Raw genomic sequence first — 24907 nt, forward strand, 5'->3', positions numbered from 1 at the left:
GCACTCCTCCTGGGTTACAGGTAGCCATCTTCTCATTGTATTCTGACTTGGTGGAAGGAAAGAGGGCTGGCTCTCTTCCTCTTCTTATAAAGACACTAATCCCATCATGGGGACTCTGTCCTTATGACTGGATCCTGTATGGGAGGAAAAAATCAATGCTGTGAAAGATATCACTAAGTCAACTGACAAAATTGGAATAGAGATGGCGAATTAGATAAAAGCATATAGACCAGGTGTGGTGACTAACGCCTGTAATCCCAACACTTTGAGAGGCTGAGGCAGGCAGATCACCTGAGGTCAGGAGTTCAAGACCAGGCTGGCTAAAATGGTGAAACCCCGTTTCTACTAAAAGTACAAAAAAATTAGCCGGGCGTGGTAGTGTGCACCTGTAATCCCAGCTACTTGGGAGGCTGAGGCAGGAGAATCACTTGAACCCGGGAGGTGGAAGTTGCAGTGAGCCAAGATTGCGCCATTGCACTCCAGCTTGGGCAACAAGAGTGAAACGCCATCTCAAAAAAACAAAACAAAACAAAACAAAAACAAAAAACAAAAAAGCATATAAATTTATGAAATTTATGTCTCTTATGATGACATAAGAGAATATCCTATTCTTGGGAAATAGTCATTAAAATATTTAGGGGTAAATAGCTAATATATGCAACTACCCTCATATTCTTTGGGAAAAAGTTTTATACACACAGATACACACTCATATACACACACACGCACACACACACACACAGAGTGAGAATGGGCAAGCCAGAGGAATAAAATCATAAAACAAATGATGTTAATAGGTGAATCTGGTAAAGGATACATGGAAACTTCTTTCTTTTTTTTTTTTTAAGAGACAGGGTCTGGCTTTGTAGTCACTCCAGCCTCGGACTCCTGGGCTCAAGAGATCCTCCTGCCTCAGCCTCTCAAGTAGCTAGGACTACAGGCACAAGCTACCATGCCCAGCAGATGTTTCTTTACTTTTTGGGAAAGGGGAACACATATTTATGTTTAATAAAAAAAGAAATGTCCTCCTACAATTGAGATTGAGGGTCATGCGTCATGCCTGCTGGTTCGTTGTTTCAATTCTTTTTCTTTGAGATGGAGTTTCACTCTTTTCACCCAGGCTGAAGTGCAATGGTGCGATCTTGGCTCACGGCAAATTTTGCCTCCCTGGTTCAAGTGATTCTCCTGCCTCAGCCTCCGGAGTAGCTGGGATTACAGGCTCCCACCACCATGCCCAGCTAATTGTTGTATTTTTAGTAGAGACAGGGTTTCATCATGTTGGTCAGGCTGGTCTCGAACTCCTGACCTCAGGTGATCCGCCTGCCTTGGCCTCCCAAAGTGCAGGAATTACATGTGTGAGCCACTGCACCTGGCCCAATTCTTAAATATAAGCAGCTATTTGAATCCCAGTGAGAACCAGTTACTATTCATTCCCCTGAGACATGTTCCACTTCTTCCTCTATTCGTAGATTATATTAGTAACTAGAGAGTAAGAGTCTGCCTGAGACATGAATATATTTTCTGCCTTCAAAGACTAGACCAGAGAAAGTGCTTCCCTCTGACTGTGAGGGAAGGAGGGTCTTTGAGTCACTGAGTGGATGTCTGAGTCTCCACACATCCTGCTGACAGCGCGTGACTACTGCCTCCAGGTCACCACACCTGGCACACCCAGATCACTTCCTTCAAGACCTTCACTCGCTCCATGCTTTTGTTATTCATGGCCATAGCTGGGAGGACCACTTTGTTTCTGGCTTCTTGAGACACAAATGTACCAGTTTCTTTGCAAAGACATGGATGAGAGGCTTATCCTGGCTGAGGAGATTTTGTGGTGAGTACTGGTTTGTTGATGTCACTGAGGCTACATTTCTGGGCTCTAGGGAGATCAGGGTACCCACCTTCCTGAACTGGGTCACCATCTCCAGGATGTGACTGCTGAAGGCTGTGCACACCACATTGGTGGGACCCCACCCACTACTTTACCTGTTTCACCAATGGTTTGCCTTCCATGGCTGAGTCTCTTTAATGGCAACTGCACCCATACCACACCAGTCTGTGGATGTTCCTAATGCTATTTTTATTTTTGCAACTTTTTGTAAGTTTGAAATTGTTACTCTATAAAAATATAAAATTGTACGTATTTGTCTGGATGTGTACATGTACATTTTTCTGGGGAGAGGGTTGGTCCATGGGTGTTCTTAGGTTATCAAGAGAGTATGACAGAAGTAAGTGACTTAGATGTGGCATCTTGATTTGTGAAGAACAGTTTATCTGGCTAGGCGCGGTGGTTCATGCCTGTAATCCCAGCAGTTTGGGAGGCCAAGGTGGGCTGATCACCTGAGGTCAGGAATAGCCTGTAGTCCCAGCTACTCCAGAGGCTGAGGCATGAGAATCGCTTCAACCTGGGATGGAGAGGTTGTAGTGAGTCCAGATGGTGCCACTGCACCCCAGCCTGGACTACAAAAGTAAAACTCTGTCATAAAAAAAAAAAAAGGTTTATCCTTTATTGGAAAGAAATTTGCACTTTAAAAAGGAGAACTATATTATTTTTAAGTTGTGGATTCCAATTTCTGGTACTCAAATCTGCATTCACCTTAGCAACCCAGAGGTATGTAAAAACTAGTCTGTAGTATCTGGTTGACCTCTGTTCTTCATTCATTGAGCAGTCTTTAAGAACCTACTATGTAGCGCGCACACAGACACACACACACACACACAGACAGACACACACACATACACACATATTTTAGAGACACGGTCTCACTCTGTCGCCAAAGCTGGAGTACAGTGCACAATCATGGCACACTGCAGCCTCAACCTCTTGGGCTCAAGGGATCCTCCTGCCTCAGCCTCCCCAGTAGCTGGGACTACAGGCACATGCTGCTATACCTAGCTTTTTTTATTTTTTATTTTTATTTTTTTTGTAGAGACATGGCTCTGCTATGTTGATCAGGCTGGTTTTGAACTCCTGACCTCAAGTGATCCTCCTACCTCAGCCTCCCCAAGTGCTGGGACTAGAGGTGTGAGCCACCACACCCAGCCAAGTAGCGTATACTCTGCTACAGATACACAAAGATAAAACATAGGTAATTGTTTTATCTTTGTGTAATTTGTCTTTTGAGAAGCCTACAACCCAGTAGAAAAGAAACCTACAACCTAGTAGAGAAGAAAAATAACTGTGATTTTAGTTAGATAATGCTGAATATCAGGCCAGGTGTGGTGGCTCACACCTATAAATCCTTTGGGAGGCCAAGTCAGGTGGACCCCTTGAGGTCAGGAGTTCGAGACCAGCCTGGCCAATATGGTGAAACCTTGTCTCTACTAAAAATACAAAAATTAGCTGGACTTGGTGGTGGGCGCCTGTAATCCCAGCTACTCAGGAGGCTGAGGCAGGAGATCGCTTGAACTCGGGAGGCGGAGGTGCAGTGAGCTGACATCAGGCCACTGCACTCTAGCCTGGGCGACAGAACAAGACTGTCTCAAAAAAACAAACAAGCAAACAAACAACAACAACAAAAAAAAACACAAAGAAAGAAAGTGCTGAATATCTCCAACGGAGGAACCAGAAAGCTATAAGAGTTCAGAGGAGAGAATATTTTAGGCTGAAAGATATTGGGTAGATTTCCCAGGGAAAGAGTCATTAAAGCTGAACTTCGCAATATAAATGAGCTCTGCAAAGGTAGACAGTGTGTTTATGTGTGAATGTTAGTGTGTGTGTGTGTGTGTGTGTGTGTAGAGTGGGCAAAAGGCAATGTTGGTAATAAGGAACATTGACGGTTGGGCTAAAAATTTCAAATTTTTGTTTACTAGAAAATAGAGTGAGTGTGGAATTTTGAGCTGAAAAATAACATAGCACTATCCTTTTGGAGGAGGCAGAAAAGAGAAACAGGGCCTGACTCTAGCATGTGCCTCTGAGGTACCCAAAATGGTGGCAGAGTGCAGACGGCAGGGAGCCAGGAGTCCCAAGCAAGGCTGAGGGAGGGAGGTAAGCTGCCCAGCAACGGTAGATGTGTAGAAATGAAGGCTAAAACCTTCTTCAGCCTGGATGTCAAAGAGAAGAAAACTGTCACATGGCTCCCAGGCAGGGAGGCAGGAGGAGGCTGCTGCCAGAGTGCTACCTTCTCCCCATCCACAGATGTGTGCCACCTCTTGTAAGCACACCTGACAGATGGCAGGGTCATCTGGGTGGGGGTAAATGAAGGCGGTGATGGGGTGTAGCACATCCCAGGCCCTGGATGACATTACAGCAGTCCTAGACTAGGCCTCCATTTGGAGTGTTCCCAAGGCTGCCAAAATTTGAGGGCTCACAGAACCAACTCTTTTGTTGTTCAGCTATCACTGTCCCCTAATTATTCATGAATACTTCTGCATGGCAAGGCTATGGCTATGAGTTTTGTTTTGTTTTTTTTTTGTTTTTTTTTCCCCATAGAAATAAAAACATAGCTCCAATTATCCAGGAGAAAGACAAATGCCAACTCACCTGATGCAGCCGGGCCTTTGATTTCAAAAGGGTATCAGGAGTGTTGAATCCACAGTCTCACTTCTCAGTTTTTCAAGTGCAGAATTGGATGAGAATAACTCAAAATTCCCCAGAGACTTAGACCCTGCCTGAGTTCCTATTTCTCTTACTGTGAAGGAAGGGCCCACCAATCCACCCCAGGCCCTCCTGCTGCTGATCTTCATAAGGGATTTCTTCTGAGACAGAGAATTTTCAAACTGAAACAGACTTTAGAGGTCCTTTACTTCAATTGTCTTCAATATAAATGAGGAAATGGAGGTTCCTAAAAGATGAGTGATTTGTCCAAAGTCATATGAACAGGGCAAATACAACAAGAATCTAGATCTCCTGGCTCCCTGTTCAGTGTTAACTAATAATAGTTGTAGGTTCCCCCAAAAGTTCCTTATGAACTCTTTGAACTCATCTTGTTTTCTGGAACTTTCTCTAGAGGGGGTCTCACGGGTAGTAGACACCGGAGGATGCTGCTGCCCTTGTGGGGTTCAGGTATGAAGTGATCAGGTATGATGACATGGCCTAAATCTCTGAAAGGCTTAAAGGAAATGGAAAGACCTGGTATTTAACAAGACCTGAAACAGGTGTCTTGCTTGTTCACAGAATCTTTCCAGAGAATACCATAATACATCCTGAAAGAGAAGAGAAAATCATAAAGTTTTAAGGAGATTAGATAGTTGAGATTAGCTTTTTGTGATCTTGCAATGTTTTCACTTATTTCCAAATCGTATAACGCCGAGTATGTTGAGCAATCAGGTGAAAATCACATGCAAACAGAGTCTAAGTACTGATAAGAATCCTAAAGGTAAACAATGAATTCCTACTAATGGCTAAGTCACTAAGGTAAGATCCAGTCTAAATACACACCCTTGGTTAAATAGGGTTTCATTAGCTCAGGTTACAGTGGCTCGGGGAAATTTTTCCTTTATGCTTGTCAAGTGAAATTAATTATATATCATCCATCAATCATTGCTGCCAAAGAAGTTATAGGTGAATACTAAGGAATCCACAGCAGCTCCCCCACTGGGCCCCCACCCCCACTCCCTACTCCTTTAGGAGCCCTCTGGGGCATATTTTGGTGCCTATAGGTAAAAGTTCCTGAGATTTTCTGGGAAGTCACAACTTACGTTTTTGGCTGATAACCTGTGAAAGTTTCCCTTTTCAAAACTTGACACTTGGTGTGTGCTTCAAGTTACTCACAAATATTTGACTTTGTAGAGTGTATCTCAGACTGCACAGCAAATTAGATTCTTGCAAGTTTCCAATGTCAAATTTTTCATATAATAAGTAATGCAAATAATTCAAGAACATTTAAAAATAGTCTCAATACTTTTTAAAATTATAATCCATGTCCTCACCACTCCATTAAATTATTGTTTGAATTTTAATGTATTTCCTTCTATGTATTTAATATATTCCCTTCTATGTATTTTTCTTTTGTATTCACACTTTTCTCATTATAAAAGCCATGAATGTGTAGCATAGAAAATTCAGAAAGTATGGATAAGAAAAGAACATAAAAATCGGCCATTAACTAATTTATTGGATGGACAAAGTGGCTCATGTCTGTAATCCCAGCACTCTGGGGGCTGAGGTGGGCAGATGGCTTGAGCTCAGCAGTTCAAGACGAGCCTGGGCAACATGGTGAAACCCTGTCTGTATTTAAATTAATAACTTCACTTTTTTTAAATAAAAACCTTATTTATCCAGACATAATGAACCTTCCCAGTCTTTTTTAAATACATGTATTTTTTTGTTGTTGTTTTTTGAGATGAGTTTCAGTTTGCCTCCCAGGCTGGAGCGCAGCAGTGCGATCTTGGCTCACTGCAACCTCCGCCACCTGGGTTCAAGCGATTCTCCTGCCTCAGCCTCCCAAGTAGTTGGGATTACAGGCTCTGACCACCGCACCTGGCTAATTTTTGTAGTTTTAGTAGAGATGGGGCTTCACCATCTTGGCCAGGCTGGTCTCGAACTCCTGACCTCGTGATCCACCCGCCTCGGCCTCCCATACTGCTGGATTACAGGCCTAAGCCACCGCGCCCGGCCTAAATGCATGTATTTTATTTTACTTAATTCTAAGCTGCTTTTTCACTTACCTTTCAAAAAAACATACATGTTTTAAAATCTGTTCTTTTCAACCGAAGAAATGTGTATACATGCTTAAAACATCAAACGATTGGCTGGGCGTGGTGGCTCACGCCTGTAATCCCAGCACTTTGGGAGTCCGAGGTGGGTGGATCACCTGAGGTCAGGAGCTTGAGACCAGCCCAGCTAACATGGTGAAACCCTGTTTCTACTAAAAATACCAAAAATTAGCCAGGCATGGTGGCATACACCTGTAATCCCAGCTACTTGGGAGACTGAGGCAGGAGAATTGCTTGAACCTGGGAGGTGGAGGTTGCAGTGAGCTGAGATTGCACCATTGCACTCCAGCTCAGGCCACAAGAGTGAAACTCCATCTCAAAAAAAAAAAAAAAAGAAAAAGAAAAAATCAAATGGTCATTTTGTTGGTGATTCGGTAGCATCTTATAATAGAAATTCATTTGATAGTCTACTATAGATGAGACAATTTGATTTTATTAGCTTTGATATTTAAATTTCCCCTCTTTTCTCTTCCCTTAGAGTATTTCATTCATCACACAGTTTTTTTTTTTTTTTTTTTTTTTTTGAGATGGAGTTTCCCTCTTGCTGTCCAGGCTGGAGTGCAATGGTGCGATCTTGGCTCACAGCAACCTCTGCCTCCCAGGTTCAAGCGATTCTCCTGCCTCAGCCTCCCAAGTTGCTGGGATTACAGGCATGCGCCACTACGCCCAGACAATTTTTTTTTTTTTTTTTTTTGTAATTTTAGTACAGATGGGGTTTCTCCATGTTGGTCAGGCTGGTCTCAAACTCCCAACCTCAGGTGATCTGCCCACCTCAGCCTCCCAAAGTGCTGGGATTACAGGCGTGAGCCACCGTACCTGGCCCAGCACACACTTAGTAAGCATATTTCTGGCCCAGGCTCTAGGTTAGGCATTAAAGATACAAGCATATTTGCTTATTTTAAAAAGTAATTATTGAGTACCTAATATGAGTCAGACAGCGTTCAAGGTATTTGGGATAGAGCAGTGAACAAATGAGGTAAAAAATCTCTGCCCTTTTGAACCATAAGTTCTGGTGGAGATGAACAGGAGATGTATTATCCTTGCTGAGGTCAAAATTCAGCATTTTTAGGAAATGAGTGGCAGAATTTAATATCTATATTTAATACTTATCAACATCTACTCTGAACTCTCCTATCCTCAGAGATAAGCACACAACAGTGAGCAAGACATCAGCACCTAAACTCAAGTGGCTTATAGTCCAGGGCGCAGTGTTTCTAAGAAGTACCTGTGTGCCTGAAAAATTATCATCCCAAAATGGATATAGTGATACTTGTTCTGCTCACCCTATTGGATGAGTGTGAAATCAAATGAAATGAATCTGCAAGTGCTTTGAAAGCTTTAAAATGAGGTACCTCATGAAAGAGTTAGTATTAGTGTCCTTAGCAGTGGAGAGACATGTACCACATCTGAAACAAGGAGCTAGAATGCTGGAGACTGATCACAAGGCCAGAAAGTCAACGAGACTGGTGTGGGTTTTCCCAACGAAGGAGACACTTTTTAAAATATTTATTTATTTATAATTGAAAAATAAATATTGTGTAGGTTTACAGTGTACAACATGATGTTTTGAAATAGGTATACATTGTGGAATGGATAAATTAAGCTAATTAACATATGCATAACTTCACATACTATTTATTTGTGGCAAGAACACTTATTAAGATGTTTTCCAAACTTTTTTTTTTTTTTTTTTTTTTTGGAGAAAGCATTTTGTTCTCTTGCTCAGGCAGGAATGCAGTGGGCCGATCATGGCTCACTGCAACCTCCCAGGCTCAGGCAATCCTCCCACCTCAGCCTCCCGAGTAGCTGGGACTGTATGCACTACCACACCTGGCTAACTTTAAAAAAAAAAATTTGTAGAAATGAGGTCTCACTCCAGCCTGGCCAACATGGTGAAACCCCGTCTCTACTAAAAAAAAAAAATACAAAAATTAGCCGGGCGTGGTTAATCCCGGCTATTTGGGAGGCAGAGGCCGGAGAATCGTTTGAAACCGGGAGGCAGAGGTTGCAGTGAGCCAAAATCAAGCCATTGCACTCACACCTGGGGAATAAGAGCAAGATTTCTCTCAAAAAAAAAAAAAAAAGAAAGAAAAGAAAAGAAAAGAAAAGAAATGAGGCCTCACCATATTGCCTAGGCTGGTCTCAAAATCTTTAGCTCGAGCGATCCTCCCACTTTGGCCTCCCAAAGTGCTGGGATTACAGGTGTGAGCCACCACACCTGGTCAAGACATTATTTCTTAGAGCAGTATTAGGCTTACGTCAAGATTGAGAGGAAGGTACAAAGATTTTCAACATACTCCTGCCCCGCACATGCATAGCCTCCTCTGTTATCAACATTCCCCACCAGAGTGGTACATTTATTACAATTGGTGAACCTACACTGACACACCATTATTACCCAAAGTCCACAGTTTACATTAGGGCTCACCCTTAGTACTGTATATGCTATGGGTTTGGACAAATGTATAACGATTTCCACTATCCCAGTCATACAGAGTATTTTCACTGCTCTGGAAATCCTCTGTGCTCTGCCTATTCATCATTCCCTCCCCTCTAATCCCTGGTGACCACTGATCTGTTTACTGTCAGGAGTCTCTCTCTCTTTTTCTTTTTTTTTTTTTTTTGAGATGGAGTCTTCCTCTGGCTCTGTCGCCCAGGCTGGAGTGCAGTGGCATGATCTCGGCTCACTGCAACCTCCACCTCCAGGGTTCAAGCAATTCTCATGCCTCAGCCTGCAGAGTAGCTGGGATTACAGGCGCCTGCCACCATGCCTGGCTAATTTTTGTATTTTTAACAGAGACGAGATCTCACTATGTTGTCCAGGCTGGTCTCAAACTCCCTGGCTCAAGTGATCCGCTTGCCTTGGCCTTCCAAAGTGCTGGGATTATAGACATGAACCACTGCACCTGGCCCATGGAGACATTTTTTAACAGATGAACAAAGACATGACCATAATTGACAATTGATCATTTCCAGAATTAAAGTCATTTGGTAAATAAGGCCCTATGGTAATACAGTAATCATAATATTTTAGTGGTACTTTACACTTTACTGTATCATCCCACTAATTCTCATAACAGTTATATATTTTCAAAAATCTATGCTCCGATTCTCATCCTTTCCCTAGCTCAGTGGTTCTTAACCTTTGGTCAGTATCAGAATCACCTGGGGAACTTGATACACTCACCAGAGCCCAGATCCTATCTCTGTGCTCTTTATTAGCTCTCCAAGTCAATCTGATAACACACAAACATTTGTGAATCAGTACTTTTAGTTTACAATCTGACAGTTTTCAGAGCTGAAAAACATCTTAGAAATCATCCTGCTCATGTCTTTACAAGAAAGTTGACAGAGGTTTGGAGATGTTAAGTGGCTGCTCCAGGGTTGCACAGCCAGCCAGGGCCTGAGCCATCATCACCCAAACATAGTTTTCGTACTGGATTGACCAAGGTGTCACTCCCTCCTTTCTGCTGTCTAGGGACCTCCAGGCGCATGAGTGTCCCTGCACTGTTGGTGGCTCACAGCCACAGCTCTTGTTAGAAGCAAGTGTGATTTCCCAGAGAAAGCTGCTCTTGAGAGTTTCTAGCACTGCCTTACCTAACCACAAAAGTACTTACTCTGTCTGAGAACAATGTATTCTATGTAGTGGCCCCTGAGATAAGTTTTTAAAGCACTGTAAATTCTTCAGTTGAGGTGAAGAAATTTCCAAATTAATCTTTCCACATTAGGACATTATCACTTTCCATAGACAATCATTTCTGCATCTATCTAGGACTTTCACTTCTTTAGCTTCCTACCTAAAACTAAACGCATTCATCGATTTTCTCTGACTTTTCTCAGTCTGATGCCTGGATTTTGACTCATATCCTCACAACCTGAGTTTACACATTATAAATGATACAGATACAGGATGGCACTTATTAATATACTGTTTCTGTTTTGTTTTTATTTTGTGTAGGGGGTAAAAGGAGTAGAAAATGATGTGTTTTCTTCTTCTGTGAAAATACCTGGTTGCTCTTATTAAACTTTTGGCCCCCTGGAGCCTCAGCAACAAGAATATTTCTGAAATGCCCACTATGCGTCCTCATCCTTCCAGAGTGAATTGATTGGTCTAGTTAACGTGACTCCTTAGTAAACTGGTTGATAATACCTGGTGCAGTGAGGGGGTGGAGGCATTTTTATCCACTCAAATTGGGATGGACTTGGTGCTACTTTGAGAGGGAAAGCTGGCAATACAGATTCAGATTAAAATGTAGGCATTCTGGCTGGGTGCAGTGCTTCACACCTGTAATCCCAGCACTTTGGGAGGCCAAGGCGAGCAAATTGCCTGAGGTCAGGAGTTTGAGACTAGCCTGGCCAATATGGTGAAACCCTATGTCTACTAAAAATACAAAAAAATTAGCCGGGCATGGTAGCATGCACCTGTAATCCCAGGTACTCGGGAGGCTGAGGCAGGGGAGTTGCTTGAACCAGGGGTTGCAGTGAGCCAAGATCGTGCCACTGCACTCCAGCCTTGGTAACAGAGTGAGACTCCATTTCAAAAAAAAATATTAGCTGGGCATGGTAGGACGTGCCTGTAGTCCCAGCTACTCAGGAGGCTGAGGTAGGAGAATCGCTTGAACTCAGGAAGCGAAGGTTGCAGTGACCTGGGATCATGCCACTGCACTCCAGCCTGGGTGACAGAGGGAGACTTCGTCTCCAGAAAAAAAAAAGTAGGCATTCTTTGTGCAGTTCTTCTAGGAAATTATTCTATAAAATTGTTAGCACAAGTGTGCAAAAACATACGTACAAGGATGTTAAACATTGTGTGTGTGTGTGTGTGTGTGTGTGTATATATATATATATATATATTTTTTGAGACGGAGTCTCGCTCTGTCGTCCAGGCTGGAGTGCAGTGGTGTGATCACGGCTCACTGCAACCTCGGCCTTCCAGGTTCAAGGGATTCTCATACCTCAGCTTCCCTGAGTAGCTGGGATTACAGGCACCCGCCACCACTCCCGGCTAATTTTTGTATTTTTAGTAGAGACGGAGTTTCACTATATTGGCCAGGCTGGTCTCGAACTCCCAATCTTGTGATCCACCTGCCTCGGCCTCCCAAAGTGCTGGGATTACAGGTGTGAGCCACCGTGCCCGGCCTTAACATAGTATATTTTTGTAGTAGTAATAAATAAGTAATCCGGGCTCTGTGGCTCACACCTGCAATCCCAACACTTTGGGAGGCTGAGGTGGGAGGATCACTTCAGTCTGGGAGTTCAAGACCAGCCTGGGCAACATAGGAAACTCCGTCTTTAAAAATAATTTAAAAATTAGCTGTGCGTAGTGGTGCACCCTGTAATACCAATTACTTAGGAGGCTGAGGAGGGAGGATTGTTCGAGCTCAGGAGTTCAACGATATAGTGTGCCATGATTCCACCACTGCACTCTAGCATGGGTGACAGAGCAAGACTCTGTCCCAAAAAAAAAAAAAAAAAAAAAAGTAAATTTATATGTGAGTAAACAGCTGAAGGAAAATAATGATCTATTTATGTGGAATTTTATTTTAAAAATAGAGTTGGCTGGGCATGGTGGCTTACGCCTGTAATCCCAGCACTTTGGAAGGCTGAGGCGGGCCGATAACGAGGTCAGGAGATCGAGACCATCCTGGCTAACACAGTGAAACCTTGTCTCTAGTAAAAATACACACACAAAAAAATTAGCTGGGCATGGTGGCACACGCCCCTAGTCCCAGCTACTCGGGAGGGTGAGGCAGGAGAATTGCTTGAACCCGGGAGGCAGAAGTTGCAGTGAGCTGAGATTGTTCCACTGCACTCCAGCCTGAGTGACAGTGAGACTCTATCTCAAAAAAAAAAAAAAAAGTATATACATACTAGAATACTGTATGATACTGAGAGTTAAAATGAGTGAAATCTACATACAGTTGTCCCCCCTTATTTGACGTGGATATGTTCCAAGACCCCCAGTGGATGCCTGAAACCTTGGATAGTAGTGAACTCTATATACATTTTATTTTTTCCTACAGATTCATATCTATAATAAAGTTTAATTTATAAATTAGGCACAAGAGGAGATTAATAATAATAACTACTAATAAAATAGGACAAATAAGGCAGGGCGCGGTGGTTCATGCCTGTAATCCCAGCACTTTGGCAGGCCAAAGCAGGCAAGGTCAGGAGTTCAAGACCAGCCTGGCCAACATGGTGAAACCCTGTCTCTACTAAAAAATACAAAAGTTAGCCATGTGTGGTGTTGCATGCCTGTAGTCCCAGCTACTCAGGAGGCTGAGGCAGGAGAATCACTTGAACCCAGAAGGCGGAGGTTGCAGTGAGCCAAGATCATGCCACTGCACTCCAGCCTGGATGACAAAGTGAGACTCTGTCTCCCTTCCCCCTCCAAAAAATAGAATAAGTAATAATATACTGTAATAAAAGTTATGTGAATGTGTTCCTCTCTTTTCCTCTCTCACTCTGAAAATACCTTATTCTACCATATTTACCTGAAACCATTGAAAGCAAAACTGCAGTTAAGCGGGACTGCTGGAGCTGGTGAGAAAAATGCAAAATAGCATGTATTGTTTATTTGCTTATGTGTGTGGATTAACGTTATCTGTTTATCCTCTTATCTAGGATCTAAAATTAGTCAGAACTAAGAAGTGATACATATGCATACTGCTAACAGTGGTTATCTTCAGAGGGTGGGGTCACAGATAATTTATTCTCTAGAATACGCTGCATTTTTTCATTGCATTACTTTTGTAATCAGGCAAAACCAAAACAAAACTGTTAAGCATAAATTTTACTAAAAAGTGAGATATATGATTCTAAAGACCATTTATTCTACCTTGGTTTCAAATTCAATCAAACTCAGTTTGGCAATTCAGTTTCCTTACAGGTTCATGCCTGTAATCCCAGCACTTAGGAAGTTCAAGGCCAGCCTGGGCAACATACTCAGACTGTCTTTACAAAACAAAACAAAAAAAATCCCATAGAGCTTTAATCTTTCTTCAGCATTTTGCAGATGACAATTTTAATACATTTTAGCACCTTGAATGTGGAGGAGGCCAAGACTGGGTGAAGTCAGCCTGGAGTAGCTGGAGTTAATTTAATGCAAATAAGATAGATTGGTTTGAGGGAAATATTTTGAGCCAGAGATTTCTGGTTCCCTGGAAAAGTTAATATGAATGAGAATGCAGATTTTTGGTGAAGAGGTGATAAAGGCCTTCATTATCTTCGATTAGTATTTACTGACAGTGAAAGGAGCCTGTGGCCTGGGGGCTGAATCGCCAACCTTTCAGCCCAGCCTCCAAGCCTTTCACCTTCCTCCCTACTCCGGGGTGAATTTGGCACATTTCTGTTGGATTGATTTGACTTTTGTCAAGTTCTGCCTCATTTGTGTTTAAACGTGTGTGCCTTACCTCCCTCACTAGACCATAAACTGGTGGAAAGCAGGAATAATTGTTTAAATTCATGCAGCTATACCATATTACCAAGTACCTGGGGAAGTCACAGAATAGATGACTAATAAATATTTAACTGGTTGTGTCACTTACTGTTCAGATGCCCTTTTATTTCTTCCCAAGTAAAGGACAATTTCCTGGGATCTGGTTCCAAGTAACTTCCCAGTTGTATCTTGCCTTGTGACCCTAAATGCATCCAGTGTTTTGGAGAAATGTGACTGTGAGCTAGTCCCCAAATAGAGTCAGGATCCTCCCTCCTCCGAGTAAAGCCTGACCCATCATTGCTCGCAGAATAAAATTCAAATTTTGGCATGGCACTGAAGCCCTGTCATCAATAACAAGGAAAATACTTATTCACATGCCTCCAGAACAAGTTCAAGTCTCAGCTCCCCTACCAGGAGCTCTGACCTTTGGTAAATTACTTACCCAGGAAATAAGAGTAGGAATAATGCATACCTCATAGGCTGTTAGTGAGTAATTTGCTTTGCATAGTTCCAGGGCAAGGGCTAAGTACTGGATATTGTCATTGTCATTTCTTTAACACCTTTATGGTAATTATCTGTACCCCTCACCCAAGGTACAATGTTTGTTTGCCATCCATGAACCAGCAGGATTGAAACTATTGACTGCAGAAGGGTGGGGAGAAAGGAAGAACATCCGGCAGTGAAGGAACCTTGAACTTCTTTTTTATTTATTTTTTACATTTTTTTAATTTTAATTTTAATTTTTTCTGAGATGAAGTCTCACTCTGTTGCCCAGACTAGAGTGCAATGGTACGATCTTGGCTCAATGCAACCTCCGCCTTGTGGGTTCAAGCGATTCTGTCACCTCAGCCTCCCAAGTAGCTGGGATTACAGGCATGCACTACCACACCCGGCTAATTTTTGTATTTTTCGTAGAGACAGGGTTTCATCATGTTTTCCAGGCTGGTCTCAAACTCCTGACCTCAGATGATCTGCCTATGTTGGGTTCCCAAAGTGTTGGGATTACAGGCATGAGCCACTGCGCCGAGCAGAACCTTGAACTTCTTAAAAGTTAGGTTGGAGTTAAAGAATAAAGGACTTCGGATACCTTGCTAAAGATTTTAAGTTTGTGGTATAGCCAATGAACTTAGAGGAGTAATGATATATTTCACTTTTCCTCTTTTTATTTGTACAAATTTATGGGTTACCTGTGCAATTTTGTCACATGTATAGACTGCATACTTGTCAAGTAAGGGCTTTTAGGGTATCCAAGTAATGATAAATTTTAAACAAGGTAATTTAGGTACATAATTGGCCAACCTCCCCAACCTATCAGGTATTATTCTTCCAATATCTGATGATAATAATAATGAGTATTATTGTTAATAGTTACCACATATTAAATATCAATTTTATTCCACCCAGTGTATTTGGTGCTTTACATTTTCATTTATTAACTCACTTATTCACCTGCTCATTCACCTTCTCATTTATTCATTCAATGAACATTTGCTGGGCACTTCCTAGAGGCCGAGCATTGAAGTAGGCTTTGAGGGACAGTGGTAAATGAGACTGACGAGGTCCTTCCTAACCTAACTTTTAAAAAGTTCAAGGTTCTGCCAAGCGCAGTGGCTCACACCTGTAATCCCAGCACTTTGGGAGGCCAAGGCAGGCGGATCACCTGAGATCAGGAGTTCGAGACCAGCCTGGCAAACATGGTGAAACCCTGTCTCTGCCAAAAATAAAATACTTACTAGAGGCCAAGCATTAAAGTAGGCTTTGAGGGACAGTGGTAAATGAGACTGACAAGGTCCTTCCCTCATGGAATTTTCATTCTAGTGGGGATTCAGACAATAGATAGGGAAGTATGTACATATTGTGCCAAGCATTATGAAAGACAGAGCTTCACACATGTTGTTTCGTTAGCTATTGATATAATCAGTATCTGGCCCCAACTCACTTTTCCATTTTCCTTTCCCATGACATACACGCTCACATACTCACAAGCACCATGCCCTTCATCTCCACTGAACTACTTTCTAGATTTTTCTGTCTTTGTGCTTGTGCCCATACAGTTCCCTCTAACAAAATACGCTGCTATGTATTTTTGTTTTTTGAAGGCTCGAATATCTGTTATTACTCATTTCAAATACTACCTTCTCCAAGAGCCCTTTTTCAGTCCTCCCTGTTGGGTCTAGTTTCTTCTTCCTCCATGCAGCAGGGATAGCATTTGAACTTCACATCTAGCACTTACTTAACCTGTCTGAATATTTAAAATGACTATTTGTACATATCAGTTATCTGTCTTTCTCTTCCACCCTGTTGTCAGCTGTTTGCTTTCCACCTCTGTCACTAACATCTCTTGCCTGGATTGACATATCTGGTCTGGTATAGCCAGGCTTCCTCTTCTGTAATCTCTTTTCCAAACCAGGGACCCTCAATCTCCTTTCTACATTTTTCACTCCAGCTGATCCCACTCATGCCTCTGAGCACACAATTGAGAGGAGCTGCTGACAGTGATCTTATTGAAAGGCAAATCTGAGGATTTCACTGCCTTACTTAAAAACCTACCAATGGTTTTTCACAGTGAAAATACAATCCAAACCCTGTGACATGGCGCACATGGCCTTTTGTAACCTAGACCTACTTAAACCTCCAACTTCATCTCCTACTTGCCCACCAGGCCCCAACTATACCCAACTACTTGCCAGTCAGGATCTCGCCAGCCTTCATCTAGCCTTGACACATGCAGCATCCCCTGCTGTAAAGACTCATACTAATCTCCCAGATCTCAATTGAGATGGCACCCCCTTCAGGAAGCCATGCTTGATTTTTCCTCGGCCCTTTTAATACCTGATTGCTTACTCCTGGGCAAAGTGTTTTCATTCTTTATTATAATCACATGTTTAATGGTCTGTCTCTGCTGCTGGACTATAAACTCCATGAGGGACCCACCCCTGAAGTTGTTGTTCACTGCTGTATCCCCTACTGTCTAGTACCTGATGCACAGTAGAACCTGAATAAATATGTGTGGAATGAGCTCTCTTTGCATCTCATAGTCCTCTTCCAACTTTTTTTTTTTTTTTTTGAGACGGAGTCTTGCTCTGTTGCTCAGGCTGGAGTGCAATGGCATGATCTCAGCTCACCGCAACCTCTGCCTCCAGGTTCAAGTGATTCTCCTGTCTCAGCCTCCTGAGTAGCTGGGATTACAGGCATGCGCCACCACACCTGGCTGATTTTGTATTTTTAGTAGAGACGGGGTTTCTCCGTGTTGATCAGGCTGGTCTTGAACTCCTGATCTCAGGTGATCCACCCGCCTTGGCCTCCCAAAGTGCTGGGATTACAGGCGTGATACTCCACGCTCGGCCCAACTTTTAAATATATATATATATGTGTGTGTGTGTGTGTATATATATGTATATGTATGTATATATGCATATAAGTATCTATATAACTATGTATGTATATATAAGTGTATATATACACATATATATACATATATATGACACGCTTGTTGTAAAAGAAATTCAAACAAAACAGAATATTTGAATGCAAATATAGGTTCCCTTTTACCCTACTCTCTAACCTTCTCTCTCCAATTCTCATTCCTGGGATGTTAACTCAACATGTATCTTTCCATTTATCTATACTATACACACACATGCACATATACATAATACGGCTCCCACTCCCAAACCCATATGGAGTGTTTTGATAAACAGAAATGGGATATTATAGGTGATGTTTTGCTTCTTATATTTGCTTTTCAATATATTTCAGGCAGGGTATGGTGACTCACACGTGCAATCCCAGCACTTTGGGAGGCCGAGGTGGGTGGATCACCTGAGGTCAGGAGTTCAAGACCAGCTGGGCCAACATGGTGAAACCCCACCTCTACTAAAACTGCAAAATTAGCCAGGAGGAGTGGCACACACCTAGAGTCCCAGCTACTTGGAAGCCTGAGGCAGGGGAATCCCTTGAACCCGGGAGGCGGAAGTTGCAGTGAGCAGAGATTGCGCCATTGCATTCCTGCCTGGGCAACAAAAGTGAAACTTTGCCTCAAAAAAATTAATTAATTCATTAATTAATTAAAATAAATAAATAAATTCAACCTACTTTAGAGATTTTTCTATTCTCAATGTAGATTTACACCTACTATCCCATTTTTTAAATAGCTGTATATATTCTATAGTGAGGCTGTCTCACAGTTGATTTATTAGTCCACTATTAGTACACTTTGTATGTTCATATTTCACTCATGAATGCCAGTACAGCTGTAGGACAGATTTCTGGAAATGAATTTGCTGGCTCATAGAATGTAAGCATCTTTTTCTTTTCTTTTTTTTTTTTTTTTTGAAATGGAGTCTTGCTCTGTTGCCCAGGCTGGAGTGCAGTGGCATGGTCTCCGCTCACTGCAACCTCTGCCTCCCAGATTCAAATGATTGATTCTCCTGCCTCAGCCTCCTGAGTAGCTGGGATTACAGGTGCGCACCACCACACCCGGCTAATTTTTTTGTATTTTTAGTAGAGATGGGGTTTCACCATGTTGGCCAGGCTGGTCTTGAACTCCTGACCTCAGGTCAGGATCCACCCGCCTCGGCCTCCCAAAGTGATGGGATTACAGGCGTGAGCCACCATGCCCGGCCAAATGTAAGCATCTTAAAATATAAAATTGTTTTTCACGTAGTTCTTAGAGGAGGAATTATCATACAAATTATCAAAAATGTTTTCTTTGTCAACCTGGCCCTTGACAAAACTGTGACAAGGGGGAAATTCATCTTTGTATCATTTCAATTCCTCTTAAAATTAAACTCTTCTGCTCCTCCCCTCTATCCCTCCCACCTTACTCAGTACACCCTACCCCACCTCATGTGACTGATACCTTTAGCAATTTAAAAAAGTGTTTCATTTATTTAGTTAGTTAGTTTTAAAAACCTATATTTAACTCAAATCAAATCTTTTCTACAAACGATAACTCTTTCCAAAAAGTTAAAAAGACGTCACAGAACACTGTGATGTTAAACCAAAGACTCATCACAATAACAGCATTTTACTTTTAAGAAATATTGTGCCGTATTTCCTTTTTAACCTTTCATGCTAGATTTCAACTATGTATATCCTATGTAAACACACCAGATTAATCCTAGTCATTCATATTTATGCAGTAGACTGTCATATATGACCAGTTACCATACAAACTATAATACCATATTTTCAAAAATGGCAAAAGGCAATCTTTATGGAAGCTAAAAAAAGCATTTAATAAAAGGCGACCAACATTGCCCTAATTTTCGGTAAAAATTACCTCTTTTTCCTACCTTTCCCCCTGCTTTGAATGGTACCTTTTATTGCATGTTAATACACAAAGATATTTCTAGCACTTCTACTTAAGTTAGCCTCTTACATGGCTGCCTTCTTTTCTGATACACTGACTTTTATCAGAAGGCACCAAGATTAGACTCCTAAGTAGTTTCAAATTTTTTGTCCCTTTTTAGGTTCCTCTAGAATAGTTTTCCTCAGAAAAGGATAGCTTGAAAAACTTAAGGAACTAGAAGAAAATGAATGACGTAACACAGCAATTTGAAACTTACAGCATTCAAAAACTGTAAATATATTAATAGGCTCCTTGAACATACCACTAAGGACAAAAAGATAACTTTCTGAACATAAATGTAAAAATAGAGCACATTTATTAATAGTAGGAAAACTCCTATGCTTACAGTAACAACATATTAAATCTTACATAACACACAGCCAAAAGCATTAGAAATCCACTGCCAGATATCCTGATGCACCATTGTGAAAATATGTCTGATACATACCGCTAACATATATAACAAAGCATGGCATTTATTTCACAGAGAGAAAAGATAGTTTCATCACACAAACAGATTTGCAGATTTCAGCTTTAAGTTCTAAGGATATATTTTATTTATTTATTATTTATTTATTTATTTGAGATGGAGTCTTGCTCTGTCGCCCAGGCTGGAGTGCAGTGGCAAGATCTCGGCTCACTGCAAGCTCCGCCCCCCGGGTTCACGCCATTCTCCTGCCTCAGCCTCCCGAGTAGCTGGGACTACAGGCACCCGCCACCGCGCCCGGCTAATTTTCTTGCATTTTTAGTAGAGACGGGGTTTCACCATGTTAGCCAGGATGGTCTTGATCACCTGACCTCGTGATCCACCCGCCTCGGCCTCCCAAAGTGCTGGGATTACAGGCGTGAGCCACCGCGCCTGGCCTACGGATATAAAGATAAAAAATAAAAACAAGATTCACCCTTCAAATAAAAAAGTCTCTCTCTCTCTATAAGCCATGATTAATACTCTTTATGCTCTTACAATGTAAAACATTTAGAAACTTCTGAATTCTAGAAATGTTCACCAGTTAACCTACTTGGCCTTAACATATTCTAAATTCCCTTTCAAGAATCACATTAATGTTTTCAGTCCATTGGTCTAACATGGATGGAGCAACTGTATTTCTTTTTCTTCTTCTTTGGTGGTTCATCGCCAGAGTTGCTAACTGTGCTGGTGCTGCTGCTACTGGAAGAGCTGGAATCTGACTCTGAATCAGAGGAGGAGGAAGAGGTTGTGGAGGAGGCTGAGGATGAGGAACTAGAGAAAATTTCATCAGTGTCACTGTCCTCTGAGGAGGAAGAGGTAGATGTTTCTTCACTCTCTGATGAAGAATCACTTGCAGAACTGTCACAGCTACTGCTACTGGAACTGGTTACACTCTTAGACCTTTTTTATTTTTTATTTTTTATTTTTTCTTGAGACGGAGTCTCCTTCTGTAGCCCAGGCTGGAGTGCAGTGGCACGATCTTGGCTCACTGCAAACTCCGCCTCCCGGGTTCAAGTGATTCTCCTGCCTCAGCCTCCTGAGTAGCTGGGACTACAGGTGTCCGCCACCACGCCCGGCTCATTTTTTGTAATTTTAGTAGAGACGGGGTTCACTGTGTTAGCCAGGATGGTCTCGATCTCCTGACCTCGTGATCCGCCCACCTCGGCCTACCAAGTGCTGGGATTACAGGCGTGAGCCACCGCGCCCGGCAGACCTTTTTCTCTTGGCCTTTCTTTCTACATTGGTTTCTCCAGTGCTTTGTTGTAATAATAATCTGTTTTCTTTTAAAGCTTTCTTTAGTTCTGCTGTCCTTGAGGGCCTATGTAGGTATTTTCTTTTTCCTGTGCATTTATAAGTCCAATGTCCAAATTCCAAGCATTTCTGACACTTACATGTTGCTTATTTGCTTCAGCTTGTCTCTGGGCTATGAGCCGATGCATGGGAGTCGCCAAAAAAAAGTGTTTCAAAATTTATTTGGGCCAGGCGCGGTGGCTCACGCCTGTAATCTCAGCACTTTGGGAGGCTGAGGCGGGCGGATCACCTGAGGTCGGGAGTTTGAGACCAGCCTGATCAACATGGAGAAACCCTGTCTCTACTAAAAATACAAAGTAGCCGGGCATGGTGGCACATGCCTGTAATCCCAGCTACTGGGGAGGCTGAGGCAGGAGAATCCCTTGAAACCGGGAGGGAGAGGTTGTGGTGAGCCAAGATCGTGCCACTACACTCCAGCCTGGGCAACAAGACTGAAACTCTGTCTCAAAAGAAAAAAAAATATTTGAATTAAATTTTCCTTTTTCATGAGAAGGCATATGAATGCAAAAATTAGCAATTTTTAGTAGTAGAAGAACACTTCTTCCCTCTGTGTCCACCTTTGTTTCAGTTCATGGGGTCTCCATGCAGCCACCAGGGAAACAGCCCTCATGACTAGAAACCCGGAGGTCTTCCTAGATGCTGCCTTCCTTTAAATCACCCACAGGTAATTACCAAATACTTCCATTCCTTCTCCAGTTTATTCTGGAATTCAGCCTTGCTCTTATCACCATCATCTCCAACTAGAGTCACATTCACAGTCTTGGTCTTGGAAGTTCAGGTTGCCTTCTGCATATTATAGCCAGAGTGATTTTTTTCTAAACTATATTCTGTTCTCATGTACCTTCTGCTTATAACCTTTTTTTCTTGAGTCAGGGTCTCACTCTGCCACCCAGGCTGGAGTGCAGTTGTGTAATCACAGCTCACTGGAACCTCAACCTCCTGGGCTCAAGCAATCTTCCCACCTCGAGCCGGGCGCCGGTGGCTCACGCCTGTAATCCCAGCACTTTGGGAGGCCGAGGAGGGCGGATCACGAGGTCAGGAGATTAAGACCATCCTGGCTAACACAGTGAAACCCCGTCTCTACAAAAATACAAAAAAATTAGCTGAGCCGTGGTGGTGGGCGCCTGTAGTCCCAGCTACTCGGGAGGCTGAGGCAGGAGAATGGCGTGAACCCGGGAGGCGGAGCTTGCAGTGAGCCGAGATCTCGCCACTGCACTCCAGCCTGGGAGACAAAGCAAGACTCCGTCTCAAAAAAAAAAAAAAAAAAAAAAAAAAAAAAAAAATCCCACATCAGCCTCCCAAGTAGCTGAGACCTCAGGTGTGTGCCACCATGCCCAGCTGATGTTTTTATTTTTATTAAAGACGAGCTGGTTTTGAACTCCTGGGCTCAGCGATCCTCCTACCCCAGTCTCCCAGAGTGCTGGGATTATAGGCGTGAGCCAATGTGCCCAGCTGTTTATAATCTTTTAAAGGTTCCTTCAGGACAAATTCATGCTTCTTGGTACTCCAAGGACCTTCTCTCTCTGGCTCTAACCTGTTTAGCCTCATTTGCAGAAAACATTTCACTTATTTCCCTATCTCTGGTCCCACTGGCACCTCTACTGGTATACACTTGTGCTATGGCTTCCTGAAAGGCAATACCATCTCTCTTTTTGTATATTCTGCTCCAACTGACTGGAATGTTCCTCCCTCTGATCTACCTTTGCTGCCTATCTCGTATTCATCCTCCACGTCTCAACTGAGATAGCACTCCCTCCATGCCCCCTTCAGGCTGGCTCAGGTACCTATGTGCTATGTGCTATGTGCTCATGTGCTCCCACCCCATGCTGAACATCTCTCATGCTGGCCATTCAGGTCCTCAGTTACACTTTGAGTGTAATTGCCTCTTTACTTGCTGACTCATCCTGTAGAATGTAAGTCCCCTCAGCGAGGGGATTGCATCGTGTACATTGCTGAATACCCTATGCCTAGCACAGTTCTTGTTGCAATACAAGTTTTTAGATTTGAGTGAATGTATAAATAAATGACTGGGTATATTAGATGTTTTCCAGCAGTCTGTACATTTAAACCCAGATCATAACAACAATTTCCATCTGAAAAATTTATTTTGTGCCAGGCAGGCTTAAGAGGTTGTAGGTATTATAAATTTAATTCTTAACATCATCCCATGGAGTAGACATTGTTAGCACCATTTAATGGGGATGCTGAGATGCAGAGAAGTTAAGCCACTCGCCCTTATTCATAAAGCAAGTGAGGGGCAAACTTAGGATGGTAAGATTGTCTGATCTCAGATCTTGTGCCCTTAAACTAACAGCTGCTTTGGGATTCTGCCTCTGCTGTTTTCAGTTGGTCCTGATGCTAATGGAGGGCTCTGCTGAGTACAATGGATCTGCACTTGGTCTGGTGGAGATGTCTATATTCTCTGGAGGAGATGTCTATATTCTTCAGAAAACAAGAGTAGGTGCTTATCACTTTCTTCATCAGAGTAGGGCCAGTCAAGAAGGGATCACAGAAGTACTTTTGCCCAGTGGGCCAGAATAAATATTTAGAATATCCAGTTTTATATGTAATGTTTAACTTTTTATTTTGAAATAATTTTAACTTAGTTGCAAGAATCGTAGAAAGAATTCCTATATACCCATCAACCAGCTTCACCAACTGTTAATATTTTGCCCAATTTGTTTTACTTCTTTCTCAAAAAAAAAAAAAAAAAATGTGGCCAGCCACGGTGGCTCACGCCTGTCATCCCAGCACTTTGGGAGGCTGAGGTGGGCGGATCACCTGAGGTCGGGAGTTTGAGACCAGCCTGACCAACATGGAGAAACCCCATCTCTACTAAAAATACAAAATTAGCCGGGCAGGGTGGCACATGCCTGTAATCCCAGCTACTTGGGAGGCTGAGGCAGGAGAATCACTTGAACCCAGGAGGTAAAGGTTGCAGTGAGCCGAGATCGTACCTGGGCTCCTATAGCAAAATTGCGTCTAAAAAAAAAAAAATTGTTTTCTTTTTTGAACCGTTTAGGTTCCAGTCATCTTCCCTCTTTACCCCTAAGTACTTCAGCATGTATCTCCTAAGAACAAGGGCATTTTCTTCCATAATCACAGCAGTTATTAAATTCAGAAAATTTAACATTTATTAAATATTATTACTGATATTCAAGTTTCACAAAGTACCTCAACAATGTCCTTAGGCCAGGCAGGGTGGCTCATGCCTGTAATCCCAGCATTTGGGGAGGCTAATTCAGGATAGATGACTTGATCCCAGGAGTTCAAGACCAGCCTGGGCAACATAGTGAGACCTTGTCTCTACTAAAAAAAATTTAAAAAAGAAAAAATATATATAATGTCACTTATAGAATTTTCCCCCAATACAGAATCTAGTCTAGTGCATTTGTTATTTGTCTTTTTTTTTTTAAAGCTCCCCCTCAGTGTTTTTCTGAACTCTTTTGAGCACGTGCCCTTAATCAATTTCGGAGATGGCTGTGTTTGTTATGATCTAGTGTGTCTGGCCAGGAGTTAGATACTGAGACCCCAGGTTTGCCCCGCTTTTGGCTTTGAAAAGTTCCTAAGGCCTCATTTTTTTTTTTTTTTTTTTTTTACCTGCTAACAGGGAAATGGGAGAATTGGACTTAAGCATGTCCAAAAATCCTCTCACAGCCCTCAAGGGACCACAATAAATAAATAA

The 24907-nt window shown here is 42.4% G+C and overlaps 1 pseudogene; it reads right to left on the reverse strand.

Annotated features, from left to right (window-relative positions):
* Positions 1 to 20510: 20510 nt before the first annotated feature.
* LOC109026134 (zinc finger CCHC domain-containing protein 10-like) lies at positions 20511 to 21362 on the reverse strand (annotated as a pseudogene).
* Positions 21363 to 24907: the final 3545 nt, after the last annotated feature.

This window comes from Gorilla gorilla, chromosome 2 (genome assembly GCF_029281585.2).
Source record: "Gorilla gorilla gorilla isolate KB3781 chromosome 2, NHGRI_mGorGor1-v2.1_pri, whole genome shotgun sequence".
Classification (NCBI taxonomy): Eukaryota; Metazoa; Chordata; class Mammalia; order Primates; family Hominidae; genus Gorilla; species Gorilla gorilla.